This window comes from Hylobates moloch, unplaced genomic scaffold (genome assembly GCF_009828535.3).
Source record: "Hylobates moloch isolate HMO894 unplaced genomic scaffold, HMol_V3 SCAFFOLD_4, whole genome shotgun sequence".
Classification (NCBI taxonomy): domain Eukaryota; kingdom Metazoa; phylum Chordata; class Mammalia; order Primates; family Hylobatidae; genus Hylobates; species Hylobates moloch.
This window is the reverse complement of record NW_026652279.1, coordinates 137,255,248-137,271,326: the sequence shown is the minus strand read 5'-3', so window position 1 is coordinate 137,271,326 and position 16,079 is coordinate 137,255,248. Positions and strand designations below refer to the sequence as shown.

Sequence of the window (16,079 nt, the reverse complement as noted above, 5' to 3'; positions counted from 1 at the left end):
ATGCTGCTTTAATTTTACACTACATGGATAGAACTGTAGTGTGTAAATCATGGTAGGTAAGACTTTCATTCTTCTCTGAACTGTTTACATCATATAAGAGCATTGTTTTCAATTCTGAATACCATATTATAAGACACAAAGTAGAATATGTTCTGAGAAATTCTCTCCAGATGAAGGATATGGGGATTTTTAATTAAGATAAACAACTGAAGGAACTAGGAACCATATTGGCAGAAAAGAAGCCCAAAGGGAGCTATAATAATTATGTCAGATATTTAAAATGATGTCAAACAAGAGACTATCTGGTCTTACTGCTCCCAAAATCAAAATGAAGTCTAAAAGACAGAAGAACCTAATGAACCTTCTAATGTTTGAAACCGTCCAACAATGGAATAGGTTCATTTAGCATGCTGATTCTCCCTTCTTCAGTTGATAGTCCAAGGAGAGAGTCAGTGATGATTTTCAAGGATATTCTAAAAAGGAAATCACACTATTATGGAATCTAAACTACCTTCTGCTCAACATGCCATGATTACATTTTAAATAGTGGAATAAAAGTAATTTTGAATTTTGTAAAACTAACCTGTTTCCCAGTTCTACCAAGGAGTATATGTGTGCAAACACTCACACATAGACAGATTTTTTGTTTGGTTTTGATCTCTTCATAACCAGTGTCAATTACCTGTCCTCCAAATCTCTTTCATGTTCCTCATGTCAAATAATTATCTAAAAGCATTGCAGAATGATTAATGGAAAAGAGAAGGGGCCCACACTAGTTCCCATTAATATTACTAACATTCACAACTTTTGAAATTTGATGGATGGTTTTTGTCATTTTCAAGATGTCTTTAAACAAGTTATCTTTGATAAAATGCATTTCTCCAAATGCTGCTGACACATAGCATATTGCAATTAAAGTCAGCTGTTGGAAATGTCTTTTGATTGCTTATAATATATATACCCATATATATCATATATATGGACATAAAGCATAGGCAATGTTTGATTTATAGCACTGAGAATTTCTACAAAATCTCATCAAAACGTTTAGCAATGTTGCATCAAGAAAAAACCAACCACTTACGAGAAAATTTGAAATGTGACATGTTTTTAAAGTCCTTCTTGTGGGGGGAACAATCAGGATAAATGTGTATGTGAGGGTAGTGATTCAAAAAATGGGAAAATATCTATGCTATTCTTCATGCAGAGGATGAAACTGGGTATAAATTTTTAGGCTCCTCTCCTTATTTCCTCACTAATCACTTTTACCCCAGACAGGTCATTGCTTGAACAAGTCAAAGAGGCAAACTTATGTTAGGGAATTTATCTGTTTTTCTTTTGTGTGCTGTAAGGAAGGGGGCACCATTTATACATATAGCCATGTGTGATCCATTAATATTAACCTTTGTATGTGGCAGAGGAATTCAATTTCATAGATCATATGTTTGAGTCAAGTAATTTTAATGATTATACTTGGCTGATTCATATTCCCAAAATATCACTGAAAGTTCAACAAAACCTACTAACCTTTTGAAGAGAAATATCTATCTTATACCACCATTAATAACTGAAACTCCTATTTCTCCTAACAGTTAATTTTACAGATGTGAGTAAAAGCATAGCATTTCTCCATGATTTATCTCTACTTTGAACTTGTAGTTTTCCAAATATTTTGGCCTTGTTTTATTTGGCTTTTATTTGTAATTTTACATTGAGGGCAAGGGAGCAGGTAAGGCTGGCAACAAAGGAACATTTTGGGGTGATGGGAAGTTTTGCCTCTTAATTAATGAGGTGGTTACATAAACATATTTGCACCATTGTTCAATTGTGTCATTGCTTATCAACCTATATATTTTAAATAGACACATTTTACTGTACATAAATTGAACTCCAAATATTTTTTCAACTTTTATTTTAGATATGTGGGGTACATGTGCAGGTTTGTTGTGTGGGTAAATTGCATGTCATTGGGGTTTGGGGTATGAATGATGCCATTACCCAGACAGTGAGCATAATGCCCAATAGTAGTTACTTTAAAAAAAAAAAAATCTTAGCCATTCAATTTAATGCTACAGCCTTAATTTTAAAAATCACTTTTTAATTTTTGTGTGGCCTTTGGTTTTATAATTTCAGCATGTAGAGCTTCAGATAAAGTTCAAAAGTCACATTACTTAAACATTGAAGACAGTAAGGCTACAAGATCAACTATGAAAATCCTAGGGCGAAAAAAAACACATCCAAGCATCCAAAAAACAAAATGGGGAAAAAAATACTAAGCAACTAAAAATTCCCAGTAAGAAAGAAAAATGGGCAGAATTCCAGAGGATCACTGCTCACAAAACATATTTTTTTCTGTTTTTGAAAACTTCATGTTCTTTAAAAGGATTTTTCTACCTGGAATCTTCTGACTAATGTCTTATTCTTCTAGATCCTATTAATTAAGTTAAAAAAAGCACACTTTTTTTATGGAATCCTTTCTAAGAGCTTTTGATAAATGGAAAGCAATTTTTTGAAAAAAAAGAATATATTTCATCAAAATGTATTGATAGTTAAGAGTGGATCTGTTACAATGGAAGAGTATTAGCCATGAAAAGGAACGGAGTACTGATACATGCTACAGATGGGATGAACCTCAAAAAAATATGCTAAACAGTCAGAAACAAAAGGCCACATACTACATGATTCCATGTATATGAAACATCCAGAGTAGGTAAATTCATAGGAAAAGCAGATTAGTAGTTGCTAAGGGTTGGGGGAAGGGAGGAATGGGAAGTGAAGTCTCAATGAGTAAAGGGCTTTATTTTGTGATGATGAAAATGTTTGGGGTCTATATAAAGGTAATGGTTGCATAACACTGTGAATGTACTAAATGCCCCTGAATTTTAAATGGTTAATTTTATATTTTGAGAATTTCATCTCGATTTTTAAAAAAGAATGAATTTGTTGTGTATGTGTTCTGAATATGCAGTAATGTTTCATTAAATACTTTAATGAAATACAGTTGATCCTCCTTATTTGCAGATTCCATATATATTTGCAAATTTGCCTACTTGCTAAAATTTATTTTAACCCTAAAGTCAATATTCGTGTAGATTTCTTGGTCTTAACAGACATGCACAGAATAGCAAAAAATCTCAGTTGCCGGATGTGCACGTTACTGGCTAAATTTAAACAAAGTGGTGCTCTACTTTCTTGTTCCAGTTCTCATTCTGTAAAAAAGTATCAATTTCTCAGTCTATCTTGAGCCCTACTTTTTAGACTTTTGTGCTTTTCATTCGTTATTTCACTGTTTAAAATGACCCCAAGCATGATGCTGAAATGCTGTCTAGCATCTTAAGTGCAAGAAGGCTGTGATGTGCCTTACTGAGAAAATACCTGTGTTAAATACGCTTCCTTCAGGCTTGAGTTACAGTGCTGTTGGCCATGAGTTCAATGGTACTGAATCAACAATGTATATTAATCAGGTATCTTTAAACAAAAACACATATACAACAAAGTTATGAATTGATCTGTTGCTGAGAGTGTTGTGACCAAAGACTCACAGTCGCCTAGCCCTGTTTTTCCCTTAGGAGCTTTGTTTCAGTATTCATGAATTCAGTGTTTGAGCTGACTTTGTTGAACATAACTCCCCAAATAATGAGAATCAACTGTGTATTAAAACAAATACATAGATGTCAGTAAATATTGGCACATAATAAAAACAAAACAGAATTTTCTTGTACATAAAAATTCATAACATACTTAGGGTCCTGTAAAATAAAATAGAGTACCGCATTTTAGTAAGAAACAAATCAAGATTTGAGTTAATTTCTATATAGGTAGCTATGAAATGTGCATATAAACAAATGCTTCAGTAAAAAAAAAAACATGATATAAAGCATACAAAACATAATAAGTTTGAAGGATTTCTAATTTATGCGATAGCATGCACTAAAAGCAAATATTTCATTTTTAATATTAATACACAGCAGCAATACACACAAAATGAATGAATTCTAATATATACTGCTATTTCAATAAAATATCACTACATAACAGGAAGGAAAAAATGTAAAAGTATATCCATCATAGAGGCATCTAGTTTTTTCAACTTCAGAAACTAGAAACCACCATTTTCAAAGCTATGTAAATCATTATTCTCAAAACTTAATATTTTAATGTCTCTGCTTGAATCACATTGATTCTCTTCATTACTGGTAGCCACTGTATTAGAAATTGAGGCTCTATTTGAAAAATAAATCCTATTTAATAGCAACAAGGGCATTATTGTGTACAAATTTTTGAAATTATTTCACCCAGTGTCTTTTTTTATTATTCTGTATATTTCTGGTAGTCTAACACTGTACTCCTATGATACTTTTAAAAATTTATTATCATTTTGATTGAAAAATCATAATTCTATAGATTTATAAAGTACAATGACATTTTTTGATATATGCATATAAATTGGCATGATTACACCAAACTTTCAACATATTGCCTCACTTACCATTTTATTATGGTGAGACATTCGAAACTTACCCTCTTAGTTATTTTGAAATATATAATACAGTTGTCCCTCCATATCCTTGGGAGATTGGTTCTAGAACCTCTCAGAGATATCAAAATTTACAAATGCTCAAGTCCAGAATGTAAAATGGCATAGTATTTGCATACAACCGATGCACATCCTACCATATACTTTAAATCATCTCTATATTACTTATAATACCTAATACAATGTAAATTATATGTAAAGAATTGTTATGTTGTATCATTTAGGAAATGACAAGAAAAAAAGTCTGTACATATTTAATACAGATGCAATTTTTTTTCTGAGTATGTTTGATCCTCAGTTGGTTGAATCCAGGAATGCAGAACCCACATATGCAAAGGGGAAGGGTGGACTGTACATTATTATTGACTATAGCCACCCTGCTGAGTAACAGATCTCAACACTTGTTGTTCCTGTATCTGAAACTTTGTCCTCTTTGATCAACAACTGTGGGTTCCCTTCCCTTCCACTCTCCCAGCCCTTCGTAACCACCATTTTAATCTCTATTTCTGTGAGTTCAGGTTTTTTACATTTCACATATAAGTGAGATCATGTGGTATTTGCCTTTCTGTGCGTGGCTTATTTAGCATAATGTCCTCCGGATTTATCCATATTGTTGCAAATGACAGGATTTTCCTATTGTTTTAAGGCTGAATATTATTCCACTGTGTATATATACCACATTTTCTTTGTCTGTTTTATCTGTTGATGGACACCTACTTTGTTTCCATAATTTGGCTATTGTGAATGCTGCTGCAATTACCATGGAAATGCAGATATCCCTTCTACATATTAATTTCAGTTCCTTTTGACGTATCCCTAGAAGTGTGACAAATAAGTTGCATGGTAGTTCTATTTGTAGTTTTTTGAGAAGCCTCTATGTTGTTTTCCATAAGGGCTGTACTAATTCACATTCTCAGCTATAGTATCTAAGAGTTCCCTTTTCTCTACATCCTCTCCAATACTTATCTTTAATCTTTTTGATAAAAGCCTCTGAGGTTACATGTCATTGTGGTTTAATTTACATTTCCCTAATTAGTTATGCTAAGCATCTTTTCACATATGTATTGGCCATTTGTATGTCTTCTTTGAAGAAATTACTGTGTAGGTCTTTTGCCCATGTTTTAATCAAGTCGTTTTCTTACTATTGAGTTGTTTGAGTTACTTATATATTTTGGATCTTAATCCCATGTCAGATATATGGTTTACAGATATCTTCTATGCTTTGAGTTTTCACTTCACTTTGTCAGTCGTCTTATTTGCTCTGCAGAAGCTTTTCGGTATGAGGCTATTCAATTTGTCTATTTTTGTTTTTGTTGCCTGTGCTTTGGGTTCACATTCAAAAAAATCAGTGCCTGAATGTCACAGAGCTTTTCTTCTAAGTTTTCTTCTGGTACTCTTACCACTTCAGATATTATGTTTAAGTCTTTAGTCCATTTTGAGTTGATTTTTGTATATGAGGTGAGACAAGCGTCTAAATTTCCTTATTCTACATGTAGATATCCAGTTGTCTCAACACTATTTCTTGAAGAAACTGCCCTCTCCCCATTATGAGTTCTTTGTTGAAAACCAATTGATCATTAATACATGAATTTATTTCTGGGCCCTATAGTCAGTTCCATTAGTCTATGTGTGTGTTTTTATGTTTTGTAGAATATTTGATGTCAGGTATTGTGATGCCTCCAGGTTTGTTCTTTTGCTCAAGATTGCTATGACTAATGTCTTTTTCTATTTTATACAAATTTTAGGATATTTTTTCTATTTCTCTGAAAAATACTTTAAAATTTTGATGGGGATTGCATTAAATCTGTAGATCATGCTAGGTAGTATGGACATTTTTACAATACTAATTCTTTCAATCCATGAACATAGGGTATCTTTCCATTTATTTGTGTTTTCTTCAATTTCTTTCATCAGCATTTTATAGTTTTCAGTAAACAAGTCTTTTAGCCCCTTGGTTAAATTTACATCTGAGTATTGAGTTTTTTATTGCTTTTAAAAATTGGATTGTTTTCTTAATTTTCTTTTCCAGTAATTATTAGTACATAGAAACACTGCTGATTTTCTATGTTGATTTTGTATCCTGCAACTTTACTGACAACTTATCAATTTATCATTGCATGAATAATGCACTGTACTATGATGTTAGCATAGCTACAACATCACTAGGTAATCAAAGTTTCTCAGCTCTATCGTGAATGTGGTTTGTTGCCCAAAGCATTGTTATGCAGTGCATAACAGTATTTGTAAAAGTTCTATATGATTAGAGTGCATAATGCCAGAAAACTGAGAATCACTGGTCAAGGAATTTAAGAATCACTGGTCAAGATCTTCCAGGTCAATGTTAGACAACAACAGCAATAGCAGAAACACTTGTCTTCTATGAGAGTTTAATGAGAATGATTTCACTGTTTAATTTTAAATGCAATCATAGCTTGTGGTTTTAGATATTCTCGAGTTAAGAAAACAACCTTCTATTCCTGAATAAAGAACTTTTCTTTATTCAAATATTGATATTGAGAGAGAGAAAGGAAAGAAGGAAAGGGAAGGGAAGAAAGGAAGGGAGGGAGGGAGGAAGGAAGGAGAAAGAGAAGAGAAAGAGAGCAAGGAAGGAAAGGAAAAGGGAAAGGGAAAAGGAAGGAAAGGGAAAGGGAAAGGAAAGGAAAGAAAGAAGGAAGGGAGGGAAAGAAAAGAAAGAAAATTAAAAAGAAAAGAAAAGAAAGAAAAGAAAAGCTTTTCCAACATGGTGAAACCCCAGCTCTACTAAAAATACAAAAATTAGCCAGTCATGGTGGCAGGCGCCTGTAGTCCCAGCTACTTGGGAGGCTGAGGCAGGAGAATCGCTTGAACCCGGGAGGCAGAGGTTGCAGTGAGTCGAGATCACACCATTGCACTTCAGCCTGGGTGACAGAGGGAGACTCTGTCTGAAAAAAAAAGAAAATAGAAGAGAGAAGAGAAGAGAAGAAAGAAAAAAGCAAAGGAAAGGAGAGGAGAGGAGAGGAGACGAAAGGAAAGGGAGGAAAAAGAAAAAGAAGAAAGTTAGCTCAGGACTTGTGCTTTCAGTGTCTTACTATTCTCTGTACTTTTTGATATACTTACCTTGAATGCTACCTTGATGTGTATCTGTATCTTATTTAGTATCTATATTAATATTGTACATATCCACCCTATTCGTTTTTTTTTTTTTTTTTTTTTTTTTGAGATGGAATCTGCTGTGTCACCCAGGCTGGAGTGCAGTGGCACAATCTCGGCCCACTGCAACCTCTACCCTCTGGGTTCAAGCAATTCTCCTTGCCTCAGTCTCCCGAGTAGGAGATTACAGGCACCCACCACCACACCCAGCTAACTTTTTGTATTTTTATAGTAGAGACAGGGTTTCACCATGTTGGCCAGGTTCATCTTGAACTCCTGACCTCAGGAGATCTGCCCACCTCAGCCTCCCAAAGTACTGGGATTACAGGCATGAGCCACCGCACCCAGCCTCACCCTATTACTTTTTAATATGTTATATTATTTTAAGTAATTATTTTGCTTGTAAAAGGCATGGTCTACTAGGCAATAGCATCTTGAAACAAGCTTTGGGCTTGAAGTCTACAAACCTAAGTTTGTGTCATTTCTCTTGCAATTCCAATTATAAATTGCTCTCACCTTGGGCAAGTAATTTAACCTTTCTTGTTTCAGATCTCTTATCTTTAAAATGGGGGTGATAGTACCATGAATCTCAGAGCTTTTGTGAGGATTAAATGTAATAGTTTATTTGAAAGTAGTTTGTAGACTGTCAAGTTCCAGGTAAATGATAAAATAATAGGCACTGTGTAAGTGTAAGAGCTGTGACTAGAAACCAACTCATCTAATGCCCAGATGGTATGCTTCCCACTTTAAAAAGATATGCTAAAGTAGACTTTTGGAAGCTATTGATGTTTCAGTCCGTTGTGAACCGAGCTAGTACTTCAAAAATAACTAAAAGGAAGAAGAGAAAATAGGGAGTAGCAGTCATATTTTATTTGTGTGTATATTTGTCTCTCCATGAATTTGTCAGTCACTTTCCAGAGGCCAAACAAGCTGCAGGCAAGTCTCCTGTAGCATTAGTGATTAAACAGAAAATGGGAAACAAATTAGATGTTACCATGACAACCAGTGAGGCTATTTAATACACATCGACATTTTTACTGTATGTATTTGGTGAAAAACTGACCTAAAAATGTTCATGCAATGAGATTTTTGAATTACAAATTCTGCTCCAATCTTAAACTACTTTTCTTATGTTTTCTGTTGGATCTCTTTTATACAATTTTAAATTACACAAGGAATTTCTTTTTTTACATGAGGAATTTCAAAATTTCATTACACTTTTTAAAAGGCTACAGTTTAAAATTACACAAGAAAATAGAAAAAATACTTTTTAATACAATAAGCAAAGCAGGACTATGAGCATAAAAAAAAGGAACATACTCCTCTTGCCCATGCCCAGTCATTGCTTTCCCAGAGTAACTATAACTCTATTAACAGTTTTACACATATCTTTCTGGGACGTTTTTAGGCATATGAAAGCATGCATACACACACTCATCTTACAATGCACTATCTATCTATCTACCTATCTATCTAAAGAATATATCTATTCTTTATTATCTACTGATTTATTTCTATAGCATAGCTTCACAAAAGTGGGATTTCTAAGGACAAGGAGTGTGTGTATGTGTGCACATGCACACTAAATTTAAGAAAACATTCACAGATTATTTTCCGAATGTAAAACAATCATAGTAAATATATGAGAGTAGGGATAAGGGTAAAGAAGGGTGTAGAGGGGTAGAAAAGCAGGAACTTTTTCAGTTCCTGAATACAGAGGTCTCTTGAGAGCTCCCCTGAAACCAAACACACTCTGCCTTCCTGCACTTGTGTGAGCCAGGAACTTTTCTACTTTTCTTTGTACTAATTCAAATATAGTTTTTACACTTGTAGCTAAAATTGTTCTAGCTAGAAACAATCTACAAGGTAATGAGTTCAAGACTGTAGTTGCCAGAAACCACAAGTGGTCTACTATTTTTCCTCATTTTTGTTTCAGCCTCATTCTCTTGGTATTGTCCTTGATAATTAATTGAAGGCATTCTTTACTATTGTACTATTTTCCACCATGGATGCTGCTCTCTCGATGTATGTGACCAAATCTCATGGCATGGAAGCTGCCTGATGACTTGAGAATTTCTTCTAGAATTCTCTTTCAGTCACAACACCTTAACTTTCACACTTTCACAAAATGCACTCTTGCACTTGTAATTTTCACAAGGATTATACATACCAACCATTCTTTCAGTGTCTAATTACAGTTCCTCTCTCCCCTTCATGCACAGCTCAAACTGAAAGATGGGTCTTGCCAGAAGATCAATGATTGATAACATAATTCTGTCCTACAAAATTTCCTCCACTACTTTCCTAGAATACCCTTCTTCTACTAAAGACTTTCTTTCCTCTTTCTAGTGATTCTTCAATACTTAAACCAGTCTAGTTGAGACAAAATTTGTACATCCCTTTGAAATTTTTTATTGCTACAATAAATGTCACTAAACATATTTTCTCCACAGTGACCCTCAAAAAAAAACGTAGCATGTAGATCCATTATGTGTAATTCTCAACAGTGAGAAAACTGGCATTTCCCTAACAACATAAACTTTGATAACAGACGTATTCTGTCAACACAAGCACAAATTTACACTAAATTTATGTACTGATTCCAACTGACAGTGACACAGCTATAAGTAGGAGACATCAAATCAAAAATAACCATTGGAGAAAATACCCATAAAGGATACACATATTAAAAAAGTTACTGTGACAAATATATTTAAACAAGTTATTACTCATTTTTTATATTTAGTATGCTTTCAAAAAATACCTAATGCATTTTTTCTAGTATATGATGCATAGTGCTCAAACACTACACTACCATTATGTTCATTTCTCCAATTCAATTTTACCTAATGTAAACAAAATTTGGGAGAATCTGTTGAAATTATAATAGGACTAATGATACACCATTGCTTTATTCTATAACATGGGTGTGACTGTTTATTCCCCATATCTCCTAACATCAAAATTTTTAGGGAAAAATGATTGCATTAAATTCTTAAAGAACATCTAACTAAATGCAATGATGTCCAGCTCTGTGGCATTTTCCTGGGCACAATTCATGTCTGACTTGGGTGTCACATGGAGTTTGTGATTGATTAAATTACAAATAAAATAGAATGCCAGAATGTTTGATAACTGCAGTACAGTGCAGGGCCAGGAAGGTCAAAATTGAAAAGGTGCAGAATGGATGCCCCAACACTGTGTGTGTGTGTGTGTGTGTGTGTGTGTGTGTGTGTGTGTCTGTGTGTGTGTGAAAGAGAGAGAGAGAGAGAGATGGAGTTTGCTCTTGTTGCCCAGGCTGGAGTGCAATGGCACCATCTTGGCTCACCACAACCTCCACCTCCCAGATTCAAGCGATTCTCCTGCCTCAGCCTCCCAAGAGGCTGGGATTACAGGCATGCACCACCACACCTGGCTAATTTTATATTTTTAGTAGAAACGGGGTTTTCTCCATGTTGGTCGGGCTGGTCTCAAACTCCCGACCTCAGGTGATCCGCCTGACTCTGCCTTCCAAAGTGCTGGGATTACAGGCATGAGCCACCACACCCAGCCCCAACACATTTTTTTTAGGCCTAAAACATTTTGCTCGAGAAAGAACTATGGAATGTTGTAGAGGCAAGTCCTTATTTATTACACATCAATCACCAGAAAGTGATGAGCAAAGAAGAGGTCTAAGAAATAAAAAAACTAGCACTTATAGAATCATTTAAAGTGAAAGATATTGGCTATTTTCACTAGGGAAAATCAAAGTACTTTTGATGAATAGTATATCTCATGTGAACAGTTTTGGAGCATTAGTTTCTCCATTGTGACCTAAAGCCTATGTGTCTTTAAGCCTATTGCCAAGCTCATGTGGAAAAATGCGATTGTGAGACCACTAAGGGAGAACTGCTAAAAGGACACGTGTTTTGACATTGATTGCTTTAGATTCATGAAATGTAAAGTATATATAAAAGGTTAAAGATAACCAATTTTGGCATCAGAACATAAAATATGTCAATATCGCATACACATACATATCCATAGATATAAATCTGCCATTATATGTATGTTCACACCAATGTGTTTATTATAGAGCAATACATAAGAAGTATAAGAACAAAATCCTGTCTAAAATGTCCGTATCTAGAAGAGACAGACTAATTCATGGTAGACCAATTCTCACACCAAGAAAAAAGAGAGGTGGATAAAATATAAAATTATCTCTTTGAAGACATTAGGAAGCTATGATGGCAGTCAGCACCTGAAGAACCCAGCTAAAAAGAAAAGGCAAACTCACTGACAGAATAATGTTTCATATTATTTTTCTTCTCACTGCAAGAGCAGAAATTGAGAAGCTGAAAAAAAAGCAGAGCTATAGGCAGTGCTGTAGGTTGAGAAGGAAAAGTATTGGCAGTCAGAGCCTAACGAGGTGAGATGATATAAGTAAATACTCCAGCTTCAAGTTAGAAATTACTAAGGGAGACCAGGCGTGGTGACTCATGCCTGTAATCCTAGCACTTTGGGAGGCCAAGGTGGGCAGATCACCTGAGGTCAGGAGTTTGAGACCAGCCTGGCCAACATGGTGAAACCCCGTCTCTACTAAAAAGAGAGAATCCTGTGTCTACTAAAAATACAGAAATTAGCTGGATGTGGTGGTGGGCACCTATAATCCCAGCTACTGGGGAGGCTGAGGCGAGAGAATTGCTTGAGCCCAGTGGGTGGAGGTTGCAATGAGCTAAGACTGCACCACTGCACTCCAGCCTGGGTGACAGAGCAAAACTCCGTCTCAAAAAAAAAATTTCTAAGGAAAACACCCTATAGTATTTATAAATCAGAAACATACCTATACCAGAACCTACAAATACAGAAAAGTCAAGATTAAATCAATTCAATTCTAGATATAGTACAGTGATCCATTTCTTAGCTACCAAAATTCTAAAGGAAATAATCTATAGGAAGAGATAGCATCATCCAGATCATTTACAATTTTATATATGTGGCTGGTATTTAAAAATTACCATAAAACCGCATTATTTGATAAAATGGAAAAAAGAAAATAGAAGGGTACAAGAAGTTATTCAGTTTTTAGTTATTAGATATTAGACATTTAAATAACTACAATAAACATATTCAAAAAATAGCATGGAAAATTTTACCAAAGAACTATAATTCTTAAAATAATTAAAATTCTTAAACATAAAAATATAACAGCTAAAAATTAGAACTCAAGCGATGAGTTTCCCAGCAGATGAGGCACTATTAAAGAGAGGATTGGTAATCTTTAAGATAGGTCCCTAGAAAAAATCCAGTCTGAAACTCAAAGGAAGAGAGCAAATACAAAAATAAAAGAAAGAGCTTAAAAGTCATATAAGATAATACAAATAGTCTAACCTATGTGAAATTGACATCCAGAAAAAAGAGAGGAAAGAGAAAGAGTATATACCAAAAGCTGTATTTACAGAGGTAATTTCTGAGAATTTTGCAAAAAATAAAAATAAAAAGGGCCCCAGATGTGAGATATACTATGTACTCCAAACAGCTTAATAACAAAGAAAAATATAGTATATAACAATGGAACTGTTGTGGAAAAGGTACAACGAAAAAAATCTTTGAGGCAGAGTCTTACTGTATCACCCAGGCTGGACTGCAGGGGTGCAATCTTGGCTCACTGCAACCTCCACCTCCCAGGTTCAAGTGATTCAACTGCCTCAGCCTCCTGAATAGCTAGTATTACAGGTACTTGTCACCACACCCAGTTAATTTTGTTTCTTTAATAGAGACTGGGTTTCTCCATGTTAGCCAGGCTGGTCTGTAAGTCCTAACCTCAAATGATTCACCTGCCTTGGCCTCCCAAAGTGCTGAGATTACAGGCATGAGCCACCACGTCCAGCCAATGAGAAAATCTTAAAAGCACCAAGTAAAAAAGACACGTTTTTTTAAAAAAAGAACAATAAAAAGTCTTACAACTGACATCCCAACAAAAATTTTGGAAGTTCAAAAACACTGGAATAACTACCAACAAAGTTACAGAAATAGAAAATATATATTCCCTTATATGTATTAAGAAAATTATTCAAAAATTGTAAACATTCCCACAGACTTCTGGTTTCTGTCAAGATGAAGTAAGCCCACTGAATCTTATCTCCTCCCGTGATTACAACCAAGATATCTAGGCAAGATACGGAAAGCAACTACATGAGGGCTATGAAAAGTCAACAATAGCAAAAGAATTGAAAAGTAAGTCAAAACTTAAAGAACAACCAGTATGGAGGTGAGGTTACACTATTGTTTTTGTTTTTTCTCTCTGCTCTTTATCTTTTGGAGGGCTGCATAGGATACAAAACTGCACAGCAGGTACAAATTATAAAAATTCTGAAATAAATTCTTCTTTAGGAAATAGGCCCTCTGTGGACCAAAGGGTAGGGATAATTTACCATGTGTTTTTGTTTGTTTTGTATTCTTCTTTCTGTCAGCTCTGTTGGAAGCCTTACCTACTCACGAAGCTGCACTGCTGTTTGAACAACATGAACACCCAAAACAGCAACAACAGCAAAATCCAAGTTCATTTTTGGCCAGAGGAACCAAGAGGCCCTGTGTTCTAAAGGGGTAGGGGGGATTCCTCCTATATTTTTCTTTTTTCTTGCCATTTTTTCCTGAAGGTTAAAGCCATACAAAACTACAGGAAAGTATAGGAAACTAAAATTCTGAGTGAAATTTCAGCTTTTTAGCCAGAGGACAGGAGAAATGTACCCACAGAGAAACTCCTGGGAAGGAAGAACTGGAGAAGAGGATTCACTACTTTTATATGTGAACTGGCTCAAGTTCTGGGCTCACCCTCATGCTGTATATGCAGAACAGATGCAAATTAGCATAAAAAATATTTTTACAATAATCTATAAAATGAAACAATGCCCAAGTCTCACCCTAAACCCTGAGTTCCAGGATAGACCCAAACAAAATAACAAACTCTTTGAAAACTATATTGGAACCACTGGCCACAGAAGACTAAACAGAATTTACATACTAAACCTAACCAGGTGGATTATCTGATAAAACACAACATACACACTCTGTCTCACACACACATCCTCCAAAGGATTTTTAACACAACCCGGAGTCTCACAACAAAATATTTAAAATGTAATTAAAATGTATTGCACACACAAAGATCCAAGACACTATGACCAATTCTTGAGAAAAATGACGATCAAGAGATGTCAATGCCATAACCAATATTGTTAAAATATCCAAAATATCCAGATGATATGTTTTGGCTCTGTTTCCCCACCCAAATCTCATCTCAAATTATAATCCCCACATGTCAAGGGAGGAAACTGGTGGCAGGTGAATGGATCATGAGGGCAATTCCCCCCATGCTTTTCTCACAATAGTGAGTGAGTTCTACAAGATCTAATGGGTTTAAAAGTGTACGGCAATTTCACCCCGACTCTTTCTCTCCTGCCACCATGTAAAACATGCCTTGTTTCCCCTTCATCTTCCACCATTATTGTAAGTTTCCTGAGGCCTTGCCAGCCATGCATAACTGTGAGTCAATTAAACCTCATTTCTTTGTAAATTACCCAGTTTCAGGTAGTTCTTTATAGCAGTGTAAAAATTGACTAATCCAGAAAATTGGTACCAAGAGAAGTGGAGCACTACTATAAAGATACCTGAAAATGTGGAAGCAACTTTGAAACTGGGAAACAGGCAGAGGCTGGAATAGGTTGGAGGGCTTAGAAAAAGACAGGAAGGCGTGGGAAAGTTTGGAACTTCCTAGAGATTTAATGGTTTTGACCAAAATGCTGATAGTGATGGACAATTAAGTCCAGGCTGAGATTATCTCAGATGGAGATGAGGAACTTCTTAACTGGAGCAAAGGTAACTCTTGTTCTGCTTTAGCAAAGAGACTAGCAGCATTTTGCCCCTGCCCAAGATATCTGTGGAATTTTGAACTTGAGAGAGATGATTTGAGGTATCTGGCAGAAGAGATTTCTAAGTAGCAAAGCATTCGAGATTTGGCCTGGCTTTTTCTGAAAGCCTATAGTTATATGCTTTCACAAAGAGATGGCCTGAAATTGGAACTTATGTTTAAAAGAGAAGCAGAGCATAAAAGATTGGAAAATTTGCAGCCTGACCATGTGGTAAAAAGAAAATCCCATTTTCTGGGGAAAATTCAAGCTGGCTATAGAAATTTGTCTAAGTAACGAGGAGCCAAATGTTATTCACCAAGGCAATGGGGAAAATGTCTTCGGGGCATGTCAGAAATCTTGGAGGCAACCCTCTCGTCACAGGCTGAGAGGCCTAGGAGGGAATAATGATTTTGTGGGCAGGACCCAGTGCCCCACTACTCTGTGCAGCCTCAGAACACGATGCCTTGCATCCCAGCCACTCCAGCTCCAGCCATTGCTAAAAGGGCCCAAGTTACAGCACA

The 16,079-nt window shown here is 35.4% G+C and overlaps 1 long non-coding RNA gene across 2 annotated transcripts in view; it reads left to right on the top strand.

Moving 5' to 3' along the window:
- Nucleotides 1-14,395, top strand: part of LOC131383325 (uncharacterized) — a 593,668-nt gene extending 579,273 nt beyond the window's left edge. For both annotated transcript variants that reach the window (XR_009213296.1, XR_009213295.1), the window contains 2 exons: nucleotides 13,747-13,885; nucleotides 14,122-14,395. This is a non-coding gene — a long non-coding RNA (uncharacterized LOC131383325). The remainder of the gene's footprint in view (nucleotides 1-13,746; nucleotides 13,886-14,121) is intronic.
- Nucleotides 14,396-16,079: the final 1,684 nt, after the last annotated feature.